Source organism: Aethalodelphis obliquidens, unplaced genomic scaffold (assembly GCF_003676395.1).
Source record: "Aethalodelphis obliquidens isolate GAN/ISIS:26980383/991018 unplaced genomic scaffold, ASM367639v1 scaffold4, whole genome shotgun sequence".
Classification (NCBI taxonomy): Eukaryota; Metazoa; Chordata; class Mammalia; order Artiodactyla; family Delphinidae; genus Aethalodelphis; species Aethalodelphis obliquidens.
The window spans coordinates 81,536,773-81,556,274 of record NW_020837948.1 but is presented as its reverse complement, the minus strand read 5'-3'; the positions used below and the strand labels follow the sequence as shown (position 1 = coordinate 81,556,274).

At 41.9% G+C, this 19,502-nt stretch overlaps 1 protein-coding gene across 1 annotated transcript in view; it reads left to right on the top strand.

Moving 5' to 3' along the window:
* The first annotated feature begins 523 nt into the window (after positions 1-523).
* Positions 524-19,502, top strand: part of NIM1K (NIM1 serine/threonine protein kinase) — a 70,070-nt gene continuing 51,091 nt past the window's right edge. The window contains exon 1 of the mRNA XM_027101173.1: positions 524-646. The gene's annotated coding sequence lies outside the window, so the exon portion shown is untranslated. The remainder of the gene's footprint in view (positions 647-19,502) is intronic.

Sequence of the window (19,502 nt, the reverse complement as noted above, 5' to 3'; positions counted from 1 at the left end):
AGCCTAAACCCTGCCAGACTCACCTGAAGGAGCCGTCACTCTGGTTTGCTAGAAAACCCCGTTCTGTTAGGAAGATTACTGGGTCGCTGTCTCCCAAGGACACGGAAACCTTTTATATCCAGAGGCTGGAGCGGCTCAGTACGAAGCGTGAGTTGGGAGCTGTGTCAACCCTCTTTCGGCTGTGTGGCCACTTCGCATCCGTGCTCTAGGAGGCGTCCTCTCTGCGGCAGGGCCAAACCCCCTCCTCGAGTGTCTGCGACGGGTGTCCCCGCGCCGCGCGCCCCACTCCCTCCAGCCCCTCCCGCCTGGCTGCCATAGAAACCGACCTACGAAGTCCAGGCCCGCGTCCCGGTACCCCGCGGGCCTCCCCTTCCCCCCCTCCGCCGGGCCAGCCCCCCGCTCCGGATTGGTCCTTCGGGAAACGCTGCGGGGCGACTGGGTCCCCTCGGAGGAGCCCGGGCCGGGCCGGTGGGCGGGGTTTGCCGCGGCCGCCGTCCGTCAGGTCGGCCACCCCTGACAGCTCCGGGAGCCTACAGCGCGGCCGCGGCGCCCCGACACACACGCACCGCCCGCGCCCGCGCCAACCACCGGGAGCGCCTGGCCGGGCGCCGCGCAGCCGACTCCGCGAGAGGAGCTCGCCACCAAGGTAAGCGAGGGCTGCGGGGCTCGCAGCCAGCACCCCACCCGGCAGCCCCTTCCTCCGCCAGACTGCCGACCTGGGTGCTGAGGAGGGACGCCTCTCCTCCCCGTGACCCGAGGGAAAAGAAAGACACAACTCCTGGCGGGGGTGGGCGACTTGGGGTTAGGAGAAGGTTAGGTGCTTTTTAGGGGCTCCCCCTCCCAGGCCCAGCGCTCCTGGGAGGAAAGCGCGTTGGAGGCGGAGACCGGGGTGTGCCGGCGCATGGGGCCCGTGCCCGGGGGCGTGCGCCCGGGGTGCGTGTGCGCCTGTGTCCCGGAGTCCCGGCTTGGTGCGGGCACCCGTGTCTGGGGGCGCGCCCTGAGCCTCGCCCCGCGCACACCAGCTGCGCGCCACCAGCGCTCCCGGGCGCAAGCCCAGAGCTCGAGAGTTTGTATCGAGGGCCGGGGACCTGCGTGACCCCGGCTGGCAGTGGGCAGTGGAGGGAACTGACAGTGAACGGCTGTGGCCCAGAGGAAGGAACCCTCCACCACCACCCACGCCACGACGCGCCCTAAAGAAAAACGCTCCTTTTGGAAGACTGTACAAGTAAGGAAGAACCTGTCTCCTCTTCCCTGAGGTCCCTTCAGGAATATTAGGAGCTCGAGGATTGGGCGATGCGACCCGGAGAGGATCGCAACAGGGTCTTTAAAATGCCGTCTCCGATCAGCTTTGTGTGCCTCACACAATACCGGAGCGGATGGAGAGGTCCAGGCAACAGATAAAGGTGCTCCTAGCCCTAATAAGGGTAGCGGAGGTTCAGCCCTCTGCACTTTTTTCTTCCTTTCTCTCTCTCCCTCCTCCGCCGTCCCTCCCGGCCTGTCTCCTCAACCCCTCCCCGTTTTCGTCCTCCCGACTTTATTAGACAAGAGGGCTCTCTGTTAGACCCACCCTCCCCCACCCCATTCCTCACCCCGTTTCAAACCGAGAGCGAAGGAACCACATTCTAAGCTCTCACCCGTGCAATTTCAGACAAGTTTGGAAGTTAAACAAATCGCCTTTGCACTCGAGGCCGCGGGAATCCAAAAGGGAAACAAACAAAACCAGACCGAAAAATCGATTCCAAGTTAAGTCAAGATTGCAAAGGGGAATCTAAAACGAGTATTTGTTCATGGCGATAGGATTTTTTAATGTTTGAAAAATATGTATCACTCAAGTTTGCATCATCAGTATTCAATTTGATTCACAGAAGAGCTTCAAAAGATGGTTTCTGTTAGTGTTGCAAAAGCACTTCTAATTTTGGTTGCCATGGTAACTGAAGAAGTCGCCCGGCACTGTTGAGAGGCTGCCTGGCTGGATCCAGGAACTGTTCTTGAGGAGATCTCCCCACGTCGCCTCATGTTACCATGGTAATAATAATCGAGCCTGTAAGATACTTGTTTCTTTAAAGTACTAAAAGCCCAAGGCATGTCGTTGTTGTTTAATTTTACCTTTTCAGAGTGTGCAATTTGTGAAACAGATCTTCCCTCTCAGACAACTGAGAGTAAACACTGCCCTCCAGCCAATCAGTCCCGCTGGCCCAGCTCCCTTCCCACAGCTCTCTGCACTAAGGACGGAGGCCGAGGAGAGTGTTTGATGCTAAAGGAATCCTGGCCTGTGACCAGATCTCTCTCCCCATTAAGCGTTAAATTTGGAATCCTAATTAGCTTTCTAATTAGAAGAGGGGGGAATGTGAGTGGGAGGCCCAGAAAGAGGCTAATAGGGAAAAAGCTAAGTCCAGCTCTCCACGGACTGGTGTTTTGTGTGCTGTTGAATTGCCTAGTAAAGTCCTGGTAGGTTTATTTTTGGCTTGACCACTGTTAAGTGGTAAGCCTGTAAAAACCTTCAGAGAGGCCTCATTCTGTGCTAGGAAAAAAATGTGGATTGATATTTAGTTTGAGGTGTGTGCTTTTTTTCTAATAACACTGCATTTAAAATAAAGACAGTTTTGTGTGAAATCTCAATTTCCCAGTAATAACTACAGATAGGCCATAGAGCCCTTTATGCTCTTGGTTTGGCCTTAGGTTTTCAGTTAAAAAGGCTTAATTTGGGCGGAGCAATGGTCCCATTCAAATACTTTTATTAGTAAGTGTTGATGTCTTTAAAGGACCATAATATTTTACACATTCACAATTCCTGAGCATTGAATCCTATAAATTAAATTTACATATTGATAGCATATGACTGGGAAATTTGAAAGCCCCTAGACTTACAGTTAAAAAAAAAAAAAAAGAATTTGTCCTAGTAGGTTAATGTTTTCAGCCAAGTATCTAGTTCCATTTTAAGAAACTTAAAGATTAAAATATAATGTAAAATCCAACTGCATTCTTTGAATCTCATTACAGTATTTCTCTAGGGACTAAAGAGCCTTAATTCATTGGCTGATTTTCTTTCAGTTGTTGAAAGGACAAACTGTTTATAAAATTAGTCTCGTTCTATGGTTGTCACTTCCTATGGTCATTCTAGAAAAAGTTCTCTAGAATTGAAGTTATAAATTTCAAGCAAAGAAGAAAATATTCAGATTTCTTATGAAGACAATAGTCTACAATTTGAATTAATCAGATCACAGTTCTTAAATTACTTTTTTCTCAAGAACTTCAAAGATAGCTCAACCATTATCATACAGTATACTGGGGAATATTAACCAGTTTTATGGATGGGCAAGTTGTGTTCTAAAGACTCAAGTCATCTCAGCTAACTACTTGGAAAATTAAGAGATGAAAACTAAAATCACCTGGCATGTCTATGAACATGAGTATCAGGTAGGACTTAGAGAAAATCTAGGTGAGAAGAGAGACAAGGTAGAGTGGCAGGAAGAATTTAAGATTATGAGAAAAATAAAACAGTAGGGAAAAAGTCTTAAGTGAGAAGAAAACTCACAGATTAAAGGAAAGGGAGTAAAAAGAAAAAATTGAGTGTAAAGAGAGTTGCACAGAAAAACAAAAACAAAAGAAAAACAAGTTGGAGAATAGGAAGCTAAAAAGAACTCTACTCTTCATCTTCCATGGAGAACAGAGAATCTGATGCTTTTCCAGAAAGCCCCCACTATCCTATTTAGCAAAATCCTCCAACTTAGAGGATCTCTGGGAGGCCTGAGTGGTGGACCAAAAATCTCTCTGGGTCACCGCTTCCTCAGTAGTATGGGCTGAGGCAGCCTTCCCATCTGCTCGCTAGACCTCCTTCTTCCCAATCCTTAAGCCACTAAGAAAGCTTTCTACATTTACACTTGTTGGGATCATTTAGTTGGGATAATTTGTAGACACACTTGATTATGTAATTGCAATTATTAAACTTTAAATTGCAGGTTTCACTTTTAAAAATCGCTTAAATTGTTATCAAAGTAAGGCATTCATCTAATTTTGTGAATTAGAGCATGTGAAAAGATTCTAACAAAACAACAGTCCCCCTCCTTGGGAGACTCTGCTCTTAGCTGTTTGATCACATACCTCCCCATTTCCAAATAATTCACTTATGTGACTGGTCCTTGAGTTACCAGTTTTAGACAGAATCTATGTACTTTCTCTTATTATAGGGGAACATATAGCTCTCTTACTCCACCCATCCAACTTCCCCTTCCTCCATTTCTGCAGCATAGTTGGTGGAAGAAAATCAGCCAGAGCACCATTAGTATAACCCTTTATTTACAAATACCAGGCAGGGGAGAGCTCCATAGAGCATCAGGCTTAGGGAAGGAGGACTAAATGTTTCCTAGGACTTTAGCCAGAGCAGCCAAAGTTCTGCTAACTTCAGAAATAGTTGGTCAAGGATAGAAAAGGGAGAAATGGCTCTTTCGGATTAGTAGCCATTATTTGAGTAATTTGGATTTTATACAGGGGAATGGGGAGGAAGATTCAGGGGCTAATGTCTTGTGCTAGGACAGTGAGGAGGAAGAGTGCAGGAGACAAGGACTTGCACACCTCTCCGTGGAAAATCCTGCCCTATCGTGCTTCTCACAAGTGGCATCGCAATGTTAATTAAATCAACATTGTGTTTGCATTGCTATGACTGTGTGATTATTGTTCACTGCAGGGCCAAATCGCGAACTATGGTTGTATTTCTTTTTCTCTACAACTATTTTGAGGAAAATAGTTTTTCATTTGTTTACTTTTTAGAACCTATCGCCAGTTCTTCTAGAGGCTCTTTAAAATGCCTCTCCTGGGTATTTTCCACACAATGAAATGCATCGGCCAATTGCCTTCTTTCTGGGACCCACTCCAGCCCTCCAAAATGGACCCCTCAGTTCTCCAGTCTGAACCAGTTTTCTGATGGCCCTGACACCCACTGGCATTCCAAGATTTCTCTTTACCTTCCTTCTGTGCTGATTCCCTGTTCCCCCTGTTCTCTTGTTTTCTTCTTTCTTGGTTTATGCTTTCATTTTATGGGGCATCCATTTTGCTAGCTTCTTAAGAAAGGGTACGGGAAGTAAATTTGGGGGACCTTGCATGTCTGGAAAAGTCTATTTCACTCTCACACTTAATTGATGGTTTGCCTAGGTCTAGGATTCTAGACTGGCTATTCATTCCTGTGAATTTCCAAAGATTGGTTTATTGTTTTCCAGCTTCCAGTGTTTCTGAAAGTTCATTGCCATTCTGATGCTTGATTCTTGGCGTGAAATCTGTTTTTTCTCTTTGGAACCTTGTAGGACTCTCTCACTGTTTTATGAAATTTCAGTAAGTATGGATTCACTTTCTATGGATTATGTTCAGATACTTGGTAGAGCCGGGAAACTCATGTCCTGCAATTATGGGGAATTACTAATGTAGGCATACTTGGGAAATTATTCCATTTTATTGGTTTCTTTTCCTTGTCATGTATTGATTATTGTTAATTGTATCAACTCAGGATTTTTAGCTTTGAATAAATTGGGTGCTGCCCTTTGGAATCATGCATGCTGCCAGACCAGTTTCTCTTTTCTCACCACTTTTGGTCTTTTAAAAACCGATCTCTACTCTCATTCATATAGTACCATATCCTTAGCTCTACTAATAGTTTTGGTACTCTTTGGGCATCTGCGTTACGGTACATATTGGTTGGAAGATGTTAATCTAAGCACAAAGACGGCAAATTTGCTACAGACTAATCAATGACGTGAAGGCCAAGCCTAAAATGATGGTGCAGGTTTCATGACCTTTCATGTCAACTATTGGTAACCTGCAGAGTAAAATATCTCTCTAGAATATAGACTTGTTCACCTTCACATTTTACAGTGGAGGAAACCAATCCTGAGATGTTAAGTGTGGAGTCATTTCTCCTGACTCCTTTCTAAACCATTATTCTTTCACCTTGTCTCCTCTCTCTGCTTGGCTACCTTGTCTTATATTTCTTTTTCTTTTCATTTCTTAATCTTCTTTTCTTTAGTATAAAGAAATAAAGAAATATTATAGTTCTTTACTGTAAGACATATTATATTCATACATAAAGTATATATTCTAAAATAGTACATATTCCAGAGGCAGCAAGAAGTAAGGGTTGGGCTTCCCTGGTGGCGCAGTGGTTGAGGGTCCACCTGCCGATGCAGGGGACACCGGTTCGTGCCCCGGCCCGGGAGGATCCCACATGCCGTGGAGCAGCTGGGCCTGTGAGCCATGGCTGCTGGACCTGCGCTTCCGGAGCCTGTGCTCCGTGTCAGGGGAGGCCACAACGGTGAGAGGCCCGCGTACCGCAAAAAAAAAAAAAAAAAAAAAAAAAAAGAAGTGGGGGTTAAGTCTAATTCTGGAATAGCTTGCTGAGTTTGAATCCTGGCTCTGTGACTCACCTACAGTGTGACCTCGGGCACATTATTTTACCTCTTTGTACCTCAATTTTGGGGGCCTATAATAATGGTACCTACCTTCTAGGATAGTTGCAAGAATTAAATGAGTTGATTCATGTAAAGCTCTTAGAACGGTGCCTGGCATACAATAAATATCAGTGTCACTAGTATTCTTGTCAGAAGTACAGAAACAAATGTTAAAATGAAAGAAATAATTATCTTTAATTCTGTCTCTACTACCATCTATAATCCCAACTAGAGAGATGGCCATGGTTAACATTCCAAGGGTTGTTTCTTGGTAGTTGAAAAAAAAAAAAAAAAAAAGGCATATTGTACATACAGTTTTAATGTTGCTTTTTCCACTTGTCTTTATAGTCTAAGCTTGACTGTTCAATATTCTTCTGTGTGGTGTATTTGCTTCCTGTATTGGCCCTAACACAGAGCCTTGCAAATTAGGTTCTTCATAAGTACTAACTGACTGGGAAGCCAGCTCTTCCTCCTGGACCCTTTGGGTTTGGAACAGGTGTAAAGAGGTCTTCCTGTCATGAATTCGAGAAGACTCAGTTACCTTTAAGACAGGTCTTATCTTTCGCTAGACATTGAAAGCATTCTGGCATCTGAAGAATCTGGAGATGGCATCTGAAAAGTGTGGATCAGAACAAAATGAAGGGATACTCACATGAAAAGATGATGGAGGAGGAGAGGGAGGGCTGGGTGACAACCAGAATGGAAGTGGTGGGGTGGGACTCAGTGGGACCATTAAGCATGGAGGTGTGGGTCTCCCCACCCGCACGGCAGAGACCACATGGAACGTGGATCTGATATTTTGATTTTTTCCTTGGAACCTCAGCAATTAAGTGAGGCTGGGAAGCCAGTGAAAAGGCTTCTGTGTGCAGACACATCCTGAAAGCTGAGGCTGCTTTGATCTCCTGGGAGATCCGACGTGATCTTCCCCAGTGCATGACAGTCACCAGTCTGCTTCACTCACACAGGACCTATGTAGCCAGAAGCAGTCGACTTAGCAATGTTTCCAGAGTTCTGGAATTAAGCCTTGAGCAGCCCCAGTGAAGATTCATGCCGCTTGAGAGCACTCCATTTAACACTGAGACAAATTGATGTTAGCGGGTTTGTGTTCTGTCATGTTGCACGTGCTAGAGAATTACTGTCTTCTCGGGAAGCAGAGAAGTTCTTCAGAGGCTTGTGGTCTGGGTGGTGGGTTTTGGATGGAGATATATAGAAGGTGATGTAGAAGGTGAGGAGGAATGCTTCTGTCTTGCCTAAACTCAGGCTTCCTTAAGAGTCACCCTCTCTGTATAGCACATCACATCCATGTGAGAACTAGTCTGTGTAGTTTGGTGACTACTGTCTGCCGAGAAAAGTAAAAAAGATTTAAAACAATAAAACAGGTGACATAGTTAATAGCTATAGGAAACAGGATGCAACATTTCTTTAAAGGTTAGTATATAGCAGTGCTAAGTTAGTATATAGCAGTGCTAAGTAAGTAGACTCTGGGTTTAAAGCTGTTTGTCTCATTGATGGAATGTTCAGTGATAGTTGAAATTTGGTGACTTAAACCTTTTTTGTTCAATGCTAGATTAATTGGTGAAAGTTGCCCATCAGAACAGAGACTAAGATGCAAATACAGACTATTACTCCCATTCTTGGCTAATAAAATACACTCTGATCATATTTAATTATGATTAAGTTTTTTTAAAAAACCTTTTAAACTTTTCTGAACTTCTAGTTTAGACAAATACCCTTTGGACATAATCAACAGCACTAGTTCTTGTAGCAGACAGTGAGGTACAGAATTTCCTACCCTTTACATTGCCTCACATTCAATGGCCATTAAAAAAAACAACAACCCCCATTTCACTTTCTGTTTCCCTGACCTACATTTCCTTATCTTAGCACTTGCTTAATCACAGGGGCAAATTCTTTCAGGTTTCATCTCATTCAGGAAGTTTTCCCTGAACATTGACCATACCCCACGTGTTCTCTGGGTGCCCACCCTACCTGTACATATGTCTGGCCCAATGCTTTGAATGTTATATTTAAATTATCTGTTTTAGGTGTCTACCTTGCCCCACTAGCTGATGATTTAATCGTACCTATGTGGCTCTTGGGGAGGACCTCGTACCCACTGGCTTAAAGTAGGCAGGCACTTAAAAATAGTCTGCTGACCTGGATATTTCATCTTGTTATTGGAGGAGTGTCCCACAGCCCTAGCTCGGAGGGAGGAAGAGAAACTGGGCTTTCCAGCCCCTACAGCAGAAGAAGGCAAGGAAGGGAGAGTTAATAAAGATGTTGAGTGAGCCAGCCTACGGTGACTGCCACAACATCACTGATTGATAGGGTGACCATGTGTCCCAGTTCATCAGAGAAGGCTCTGGATTACATCTGTTGTCCCAGTGTGATTATTAATAGCACCCCCCCCTTCTACTCTCAAAAGTGTCTTGGTTTGAGTGACAAATTCTGTGTTCACCCTACTTACTGAGCACTCGCTATTTATTGTAGGCTCTCATTAAACAGTAGCTATTAATAAGGGAGATAGATCACAACCATAAGATAAATAACAAGCCAAGATTACATGTGGTGGTCTAACAGCACTTCATAGGTCTAACCGTTTTGACACAGTCTGTGGCTGGTTGATCATCAGCTCCACCCCTCCCACTCCCATGTTTCCTACTGAAACAGGAGGGAAGGGGACAGGGCACAACCTTTAAAAGAATGACATAGCCATAAGACATGACAAAAACTGGTTAGAACCAACTAGGTCCAAGATGGTGGAAGCTTCGACTTCCAGTGGACCTTGAGCCTCATTATACACTCATTGTAATACATTAGCGTTTAATGACACACCCACCAGTGCCATGACAGTTCTGAGGCTAACCATAACAGGCCAAAAAGTGGGTGGTGGCCCAATTCCTGGAAATCCCCGCCCCTTCCCTGAAATAGTTGGAATAATCCTTCCACTTATTAGCCTATGAAATTACCTAGCCCATAAAAAATAACCACCCCATATTTCGGCACCTCTCGCCTTCTGAGGTGGCCCACACTCCATCTGTGGAGTATGTTTCTCTCTAAACAAATCCACTTCTTACCTATCACTTTGTCTCTCACTGAATTCTTTCTGCAACATCAAGAACCTGAGCTTCATTAAATCCTGAGACCAGATGTGTAATCTCAATTAAAAGACCATAGGTTCAGGGATTTCCCTGGTGGCACAGTGGTTAAGAATCCGCCTACCAATACAGGGGACACAGGTTCGATCTCTGGTTCGGGAAGATCCCGCATGCCATGGAGCAACTAAGCCGTGTGCCACAACTACTGAGCCTGTGCTCTAGAGCCCGTGAGCCACAACTACTGAAGCCCGCACTCCTAGAGACCGTGCTCTGCAACAAGAGAAGCCACGGTGGTGAGAAGCCTGCACACCGCAACGAAGAGTAGACCCTGCTCGCCACAACTAGAGAAAGCCCGCGCGCAGCAACGAAGACCCAACACACCCAAAATAGAAAAAAAAAGACCATGGGTTCAAGTCCCAATCTGAGTTGCACGGTTTCACTATGACCTCCTTTCTAAAGGACATCTCTTAGGTTTTGCAACATGATTTTCCTATCACTTTTATTTTTGAAACAAAAGACTTAGAATCTAGAAAATTTGCATGTTCAATCATCCCGACTAGTTTTTGTTTAGATTTTCCCTTGGGAAATCATGTTATCAAATAGCTGAATATATTAGTATTACAATGTCACACTGACATTTTAAGGAGTAACCATGTTATAGATTTTGACATTTCAGTTGCCTATTGAAATGGTGATGCTGGACTAATGTCTTAAAGGTACCGAGAGCTCCTATTCCTGACCCATTCCAGGCTTCCACCTCTGACCACCCTTAATGTGGTTTATAATTATTTTGGAATTTTTCTTCCTTGGAAGTTCTCACCTCTACCTTCTCTGCTAACCTCTCTTCCCCATTCTTAAAAACGCATTTATTTTTATGAAATCTTCCTCAGGTAAGATTTTCATTTTCTCAACTTTTCACTTGTCAGAAGATAGAATCATCTGCTGAGCACTTCCTGATTGAGCTAACTGACGGAAGTGTTGAAAAAGGTACCTCCCCCGTTTTTTGCCCAGGACAACTCATTGCCTTCTTGGAAAGTTGCTTAAAACCCTACACTTCTGTGGCTGTTCTAAATGACTCATGTTAACAGTTTTGCTCATACCTCTTTCAGAAGGCATGAAGATGTTTCCTGTTCTGAAATTTGGAGTTGAGAGCAGGTGTACCAATCTAAAGCATGAAACTGGAACAAGCCTCTTCCATGTGTTATGGAATACACGACGAAATATGCCGTTTTAAGCATACTCATACACAAAAACAAAAAACAATTGAGATTTCCATTGAAATTCACTAAGTTTGTATATTCATTTAGGGAAGAGTTTACATCTTTATGATATTGAGTATTCTTTTATTAAACATGGTATGTTTTTTCCATGTATTCTTTTTTGTTCTCCAATAAGCTTTCATAATTTTCATGATTTATGTCTCTCTCATCTCCTTTGTTGCATTTATCCTTAGGTATCTCATGAATTTTTATTGCTACTCATATGAATGGAATATGTTTTATTATTGTTATCTTTTCTTATTATTGCCAGATTATTATTGGTGAATACAAATGTTATTGAATTTGCACTGATTTTGTCTTCAGCAACATTGTTAAACTTATTTATTAGTTTTAATCGTTTGTGAGTAAAGTCTCTAAGATTTTCAATGTTTAAAATTCTTTGTCGGGCTTCCCTGGTGGCGCAGTGGTTGAGAGTCTGCCTGTCGATGCAGGGGACGCGGGTTCGTGCCCCGATCCGGAAAGATCCCACATGCCGCGGAGCGGCTGGGTCCATGAGCCACGGCTGCTGAGCCTGCGCGTCCGGAGCCTGTGCTCCGCAACGGGAGTGGCCACAACAGTGAGAGGCCCGAGTACCACAAAAAAAAAAAAAAAAAAAAAAAAATTCTTTGTCAGCAAATCAGAACAGTTTTGTTTCTTTTCACTATTTAGTTCTTGTCTTCTTTCATTGGCCAGAGGCTCCAATAAATATTGAATAGAAGCAGTGTTAGCAGGCAGCCTTGTCTTCTTCCTGATTTTGTAGAGAATGCTTCTAATATTTCACCATTTAAAAAGATGTCTGCTGTAGGTTTTGGCAGATAGACTTAACTTGGTTGAGTAAGTTCCCCTCTATACCTAGTTTGCTAACATTTTTATTAATAATGAGTGTACAGTATTTTGGTTTTTAAATTTAATTTTATTATTGATTTTTTATACAGCAGTTCTTATTAGTTACCTATTTTGTACATATAAATGTATATATGTCAATCCCAATCTCCCAGTTTATCCCACCACCACCACCCTTCTTCCCACATCTCCCTTAGTGTCCATACGTTTGTTCTCTACATCTGTGTCTCTATTTCTGCCTTGCAAACTCATCTGTACCATTTATCTAGATTCCACATATATGTGTTAATATACGATCTTTCTGACTTACTTCACTCTGTATGACAGTCTGTAGGTCCATCCATGTCTCTACAAATGACCCGATTTTGTTCCTTTTTATGGCTGAGTAATATTCCATTGTATATAGGTAGTACATCTTCTTTATCCATTTCTCTGTCGATGGGCATTTAGGTGGCTTCCATGACCTGGCTATTGTAAACAGTGCTGCAGTGAACATTGGGGTGCATGTGTCTTTTTTTTTTTTTTTGGCTGTGTTAGGTCTTTGTTGCTGTGCACAGGCTTTCTCTAGTTGCAGTGAGCAGGGGCCTACTCTTCGTTGCAGTGTGTGGGCCTCTCATTGTGGTGGCTTCTCTTGTTGCAGAGCACAAGCTCTAGGCGTGAGGGTTTCAGTAGTTGTGGCACGTGGGCTCAATAGTTGTGGTTTACAGGCTCTAGAGCACAGGCTCAGTAGTTGTGGCACATGGGCTTAGTTGCTCCATGGCATGTGGGATCTTCCCAGACCACGGCTCGAACCCGTGTCCCCTGCATTGGCAGGCGGATTTTTAAACACTGCACCACCAGGGAAGTCTGCATGTGTCTTTTTGAATTACAGTTTTCGCTGGGTATATGCCCAGTAGTGGGATTGCTGGGTCATATGGTAATTCTATTTTTAGTTTTTTAAGGAACCTCCATACTGTTCTCATAATGGCTGTATCAATTTACATTCCCACCAACAGTGCAAGTGGGTTCCCATTTCTCCACAGCCTCTCCAGCATTTGTTGTTTGTAGATTTTCTGATGATGCCCATTCTAACTGGCGTGAGGTGATACCTCACTGTAGTTTTGATTTGCATTTCTCTAATAATTAGTGATGTTGAGCAGCTTTTCATGTGCCTCTTGTCCATCTGTATGTCTTCTTAGGAGAAATGTCTATTTAGGTCTTCTGCCCATTTTTGATTGGGTTGTTTGTTTTTTTAATATTGAGCTGCATGAGATGTTTATATATTTTGGAGATTAATCCTTTGTCCGTTGATTCGTTTACAAATATTTTCTCCCATTCTGAGGGTTGTCTTTTCATCTTGTTTACAGTTTCCTTTGTTGTGCAAAAGCTTTTAGTTTCACTAGGTCCCATTTGTTTATTTTTATTTCCATTACTTTAGGAGGTGCGTCAAAAAAGATCTTGCTGTGATTTATGTCAAAGAGTGTTCTCCCTATATTTTCCTCTAAGAGTTTTAGAGTGTCCAGTCTTACATTTAGGTCTTAATTCCACTTTGAATTAATTTTGTATATGGTGTTAGAGAATGTTCTAATTTCATTCTATTACATGTAGCTGTCTGGTTTTCCCAGCACCACTTATTGAAGAGACTGTCTTTTCTCCATTGTATGTCCTTGCCTCCTTTGTAATAGATTAGTTGACCATAGGTGCATGGGTTTATCTCTGGGCTTTCTATCCTGTTCCACTGATCTATATTTCTGTTTTTGTGCAAGTACCATATTGTCTTGATTACTGTAGCTTTGTAATATGGTCTGAAATCAGGGAGTCTGATTCCTCCAGCTCTGTTTATTTCCCTCAAGATTGCTTTGGCTATTCGGGGTCTTTTGTGTCTCCATACAGATTTTAAGATTTTTTGTTCTAGTTCTGTAAAAAATGCCATTGGTAATTTGATAGGGATTGCATTGAATCTATAGATTGCTTTGGGTAGTAGAGTCATTTTCACAATATTGATTCTTCCAATCCACGAACATGTTATATCTCTCCATCTGTTTGTGTCATCTTTGATTTCTTTCATCAGTGTCTTATAGTTTTCTGAGTACAGGTCTTTTACCTCCTTAGGTAGGTTTATTCCTAGGTATTTTATTCTTTTCGTTGCAATGGTGAATGGGATTGTTTCCTTAATTTATCTTTCTGATCTTTCATCGTTAGTGTATAGGAATGCAAGAGATTTCTGTGCATTAATTTTGTATCCTGCAACTTTACCAAATTCATTGATTAGCTCTAGTAGTTTTCTGGTGGCATCTTTAGGATTTTCTATGTATAGTATCATGTCATCTGCAAACAGTGACAGTTTTACTTCTTCTTTTCCAATGTGTATTCCTTTTATTTCTTTTTCTTCTCTGATTGCTGTGGCTAGGTCTTCCAAAACTATGTTGAATAAGAGTGGCGAGAGTGGACATCCTTGTCTTTTCCTGATCTTAGAGGAAATGGTTTCAGTTTTTCACCATTGAGAATGATGTTTGCTGTGGGTTTGTCGTATATGGCCTTTATTATATTGTGGTAATTTCCCTCTATGCCCACTCTCTGGAGAGTTTTTATCATAAATGGGTGTTGAATTTTGTCAAAAGCTTTCTCTGCATCTATTGAGATGATCATATGGTTTTTATTCTTCAATTTGTTAATATGGTGTATCACATTGATTGATTTGCGTATATTAAAGAATCCTTGCATCCCTGGGGTAAATCCCACTTGATCATGGTGCATGATCCTTTTAATGTGTTGCTGAATTCTGTTTGCTAGTATTTGTTGAGGATTTTTGCATCTGTATTCTTCAGTGATATTGGTCTGTAATTTTCTTTTTTTGTAGTATCTCTGTCTGGTTTTGCTATCAGGGTGATGGTGGCCTCATAGAATGAGGTTGGGAGTGTTCCTTCCTCTGCAATTTTTTGGAAGAATTTGAGAAGGATGGGTGTTAGCTCTTCTCCAAATGTTTGATAGAATTCACCTGTGAAGCCGTCTGGTCCTGGACTTTTGTTTGTTGGAAGATTTTTAATCACAGTTTCAATTTTATTACTTGTGATTGGTCTGTTCATATTTTCTATTTCTTCCTGGTTCAGTCTTGGAAGGTTATACCCTTCTAAGAATTTGTCCATTTCTTCCAGGTTGTCCATTTTATTGGCATAGAATTGCTTGTAGTAGTCACTTATGATGCTTTGTATTTCTGCAGCGTCTGTTGTAACTTCTCCTTTTTCATTTCTCATTTTATTGATTTGAATCCTCTCCCTCTTTTTCTTGATGAGTCTGGCTAAAGGTTTATCAATTTTGTTTATCTTCTCAAAGAACCACCTTTTAGTTTTATTGATCTTTGCTATTGTTTTCTTTGTTTCTATTTCATTTATTTCTGCTCTGATCTTTATGATTTCTTTCCACCTGTTAACTTTGGGTTTTGTTTGTTCTTCTTTCTCTGGTTCCTTTAGGTGTATGGTTAGATTGTTTATTTGAGATGTTTCTTGTTTCTTGAGGTAAGATTGTATTGCTGTAAACTTCCCTCTTGGAACTGCTTTTGCTGCATCCCATAGGTTTTGGATCGTGTTTTCACATCGTGTCATTTGTCTCTAGGTATTTTTTTATTTCTTCAGTGATCTCTTGGTTATTTAGTAATGTATTGTTTAGCCTCCATGTGTTTTTGTTCTTCACATTGTTTTCCCTGTAATTTATATCTAATCTCATAGCGTTGTGGTCAGAAAAGATGCTTGATATGATTTCAATTTTCTTAAATTTACTGAAGCTTGATTTATGACCTGAGATCTGATCTATCCTGGATAATGTTCCTTGTGCACATGAGAAGAAAGTGTAATCTGCTGTTTTTGGAAGGAATGTCCTATAAATATCAATTAAATCTACCTGGTCTATTGTGTCATTTAAAGCTTGTGTTTCCTTATTAATTTTCTGTCTGGATGATCTGTCCACTGGTGTAAGTGAGGTGTTAATCTCCCCCACTATTATTGTGTTACTGAAATTTCCTCTTTTATAGCTGTTAGCATTTGCCTTATGTATTGAGGTGCTCCTATGTTGGCTGCATATATATTTATAATTGTTCTATCTTCTTCTTGGATTGATCCCTTGATCATTACGTAGTGTCCTTCCTTGTCTCTTGTAATAGTCTTTATTTTAAAGTCTATTTTATCTGTTATGAGTATTGCTACTCCAGCTTTCTTTTGATTTCCATTTGCATGGAATATCGTTTTCCATCCCCTCACTTTCAGTTTGTATGTGTCCCTAGGTCTGAAGTGGGTCTCTTGTAGCATATGGGCTACATATATATATATATGTATATATATATATACATATATATATATATATATATATGTATATATATATATATGGGCTTTGTTTTTGTTTCCATTCCGCAAGCCTATATCTTTTGGTTGTAGCATTAAATCCATTCACATTTAAGGTAATTATCAATATTATGCTCCTATTACCATTTTCTTAATTGTTTTGGGTTTGTTTTTGTGGGTCCTTTTCTTCTCTTGTGTTTCCCACTTAGAGAAGTTCCTTTAGCATTTGTTGTAGAGCTGGTTTGGTGGCCCTGAATTCTCTTAGCTTTTGCTTGTCTGTAAAGCTTTTGATTTCTCTGTCAAATCTGAATGAGATCCTTGCCAGGGAGAGTAATCTTGGTTGTAAGTTCTTCCCTTTCATCACTTTAAATATGTCATGCCACTCACTTCTGGCTTGTGGAGTTTTTGCTGAGAAATCAGCTGTTAACCTTATGGGAGTTCCTATGTATGTTATTTGTCTTTTTTCCCTTGCTGCTTTTAATGATTTTTCTTTGTCTTTAATTTTTGTCAGTTTGATTACTATGTGTCTCGGTGTGTTTCTCCTTGGGTTCATCCTGCCTGGGACTCTCTGTGCTTCCTGGACTTGGGTGGCTATTTCCTTTTCCATGTTAGGGAAGTTTTTGACTATAATGTCTTCAAATATTTTTTTGGGTCCTTTCTCTCTGTCTTCTCCTTCTGGGATGCCTATAATGCGAATGTTGGTGCATTTAATGTTGTCCCAGAGGTCTCTTAGGCTGTCTTCATTTCTTTTCGTTCTTTTTTCTTTATTCTGTTCCGCAGCAGTGAATTCCACCATTTTGTCTTCCAGGTCACTTATTCGTTCTTCTGCCTCAGTTATTCTGCTATTGATTCCTTCCAGTGTATTTTTCATTTCAGTTATTGTACTGTTCATCTCTGTTCTTTCATTCTTCTAGGTCTTTGTGAAACATTTCTTGCATCTTCTCGATCTTTGCCTCCATTCTTTTTCCGAGGTCCTGGATCATCCTCACCATCATTATTCTAAATTCTTTTTCTTGAAGGTTGCCTATCTCCACTTCATTTAGTTGTTTTTCTGTGGTTTTATCTTGTTCCTTCATCTGGTACATAGTCCTCTGCCTTTTCATTTTGTCTGTCTTTCTGTGAATGTGGTTTTCTTTCCACAGGCTGCAGGATTGTAGTTCTTCTTGCTTCTGCTGTCTGCCCTCCGGTGGATGAGGCTATCTAAGAGTTTTGTGCAAGCTTCCTGATGGGAGGGACTGGTGGTAGGTAGAGCTGGGTGTTGCTCTGGTGGGCAGAGCTCAGTAAATCTTTAATCTGCTTGTCTGCTGATGGGTGGGGCTGAGTTCCCTGCCTGTTGGTTTTTTGGCCTGAGGCAACCCAGCACTGGAGCCTAGTGGCTCTTTGGTGGGGCTGATGGTGGGCAAAGGGAGGGCTTACGCCAAGGAGTACTTCCCAGAACTTCTGCTGCCAGTGTCCTTGTCCCCTCGTTGAGCCACAGCCACCCCCTGCCTCTGCAGGAGACCCTCCAACACTAGCAAATAGGTCTGGTTTAGTCTCCTATGGGGTCACTGCTCCTTCCCCTGGGTCCCGATGCGCACAGTACTTTGTGTGTGCCCTGCAAGAGTGGAGTCTCTGTTTCTCCCAATCTTGTTGAAGTCCTGCAATCAAATCCCACTAGCCTTCAAATTCTCTGGGAATTCCTCCTCCCATTGCCGGACCCGCAGGTTGGAAGCCTGACAGGCTCAGAACCTTCACTCCAGTGGGTGGACTTCTGTGGTATAATTGTTCTCCAGTGTGTGAGTCACCTACCCAGCAGTTATAGGATTTGACTTTATTGTGATTGTGCCCCTCTTAACATCTCATTGCAGCTTCTCCTTTGTCTTTGGATGTGGGGTATCTTTTTTTGTGAGTTCCAGTGTCTGCCTGTCAGTGATTTTTGGCGGTTAGTTGTGATTTTGGTGCTCTTGCAAGAGGGAGTGAGTGCATGTCCTTCTACTCCACCATCTTGAACCAAATCCTCGCAAATAGCTCAAGTGTACAGTTTTATCGGATGCTTTTTCTGCACCTGCTGAGCTGTTCTTTTATTTTTCTCCTTTAATTGATTCACGTGTCAAATTAAATATACACATCTTCTATTGTTAAGCCATGCTTACCTTCTTGGGAGAAGTTTTAGCTGGTCATACTTTTATAAATATACTGCCAGATTTCATTTACTACTATATATTTTACATTTTTTATATTTATGTTAGGGAGCGAAATTGGCTTCTAATTTCACTTTTTTGTGCAGTCTGCTAAATTTCAACAGGTATTCTATTCCAAGATGGCCTGAGCTGTGATCTAGCTGGTTTCTTCTCTGGTGTATACATATACAGCAAGTATTGCTGTGTATTCTTATTTATTTATAACTTCCATTGAGACATTTGAACTTGTTTAGCAATAATAATAATCACAGTGAACCATTTTGATCTTTCTCTGTGTAGGCTGTCATCCAATAGCATAGGGTTATCTAGAGTTTCATCAAGTCAGGTCGGGTACTTGCAATGGGGAAGGCAAGTCTATTACGTAGTTGTGAATAAAAGATACTTCCATTTGTATATTTACTGTCACTGATATTCATCAGGCCCAGCGGTTTATTAGAAAATAAAGCACTTTGAAGACTCTTCCTTTCTGATTCTCCTGTCTGCCCTTGCTGCTATCTGTAACTCACGCCCAAGCTTGGAGCTCAGGGCAACGGCTTGTTCCTTTGAGCATTATGTTCTACTGTAGTGTGGACCACATGGAGGCAGCCAGTGGAGTCAGGAGGGCCTGGCGTCCGTGCTGCCCTGACACTCACTTGCTCTCTGAGTTTGGACAAATTCCTCAGCCTCTATACGCTTCGGTTATTTCATCAGTGCAATGAGAATTTTAATATCTGTCTTACGGGGTTTGTCATAATGACTAATCAATAATATAAAAGCACAGTGTCTGGTATATAGTAATTGCTTATAAAAGTAGCTTTTAGTATACCTTCTCTGTCCTATTGAATAAAATGCTAGTAAGACTATGCTAACATCAGCTAAAAGCATGACTGCTTGCAGTCGTCCTTCCGAAGGTGCTATTCGTTTGTGGTTTATAGGTTTATGTTACTTCACCTTTCGTATATTGTTTTAATTCTTTATTTTAAAACAAATATTTTTCTGGCGCCTACCATATCCTAGGACTAGATGCTGGGGAATATTAAGGATACAAGGTAAACAAGCAGCTGAGGTCAGTCTAGAAAGGCCAAACATAATTAGAATATGAGCTGATAGGTTATCGGATATGAGATAGCAAGACAGAACATCAGGATAAGATCTGAGAATATCAAGAAATGAACTTCAGTGGGAGTGATTAGGGTGGAACAGCGAACTCTGTCTGGTCTAACACCAAGAAGGTGATACTTCAGCAGGGTCTTGAAGCCTGAGTGAGACAAGGAGCAAGTGTGCTCCAGTCAGGGCAAGTTGGGTATGCCAGGCTACCTGGGCATGAAAGAATATTTTACGATAGGGATGGTAAAATTTTAGGAATAAACTGCATAATAGATTCAGATCTCAGAAT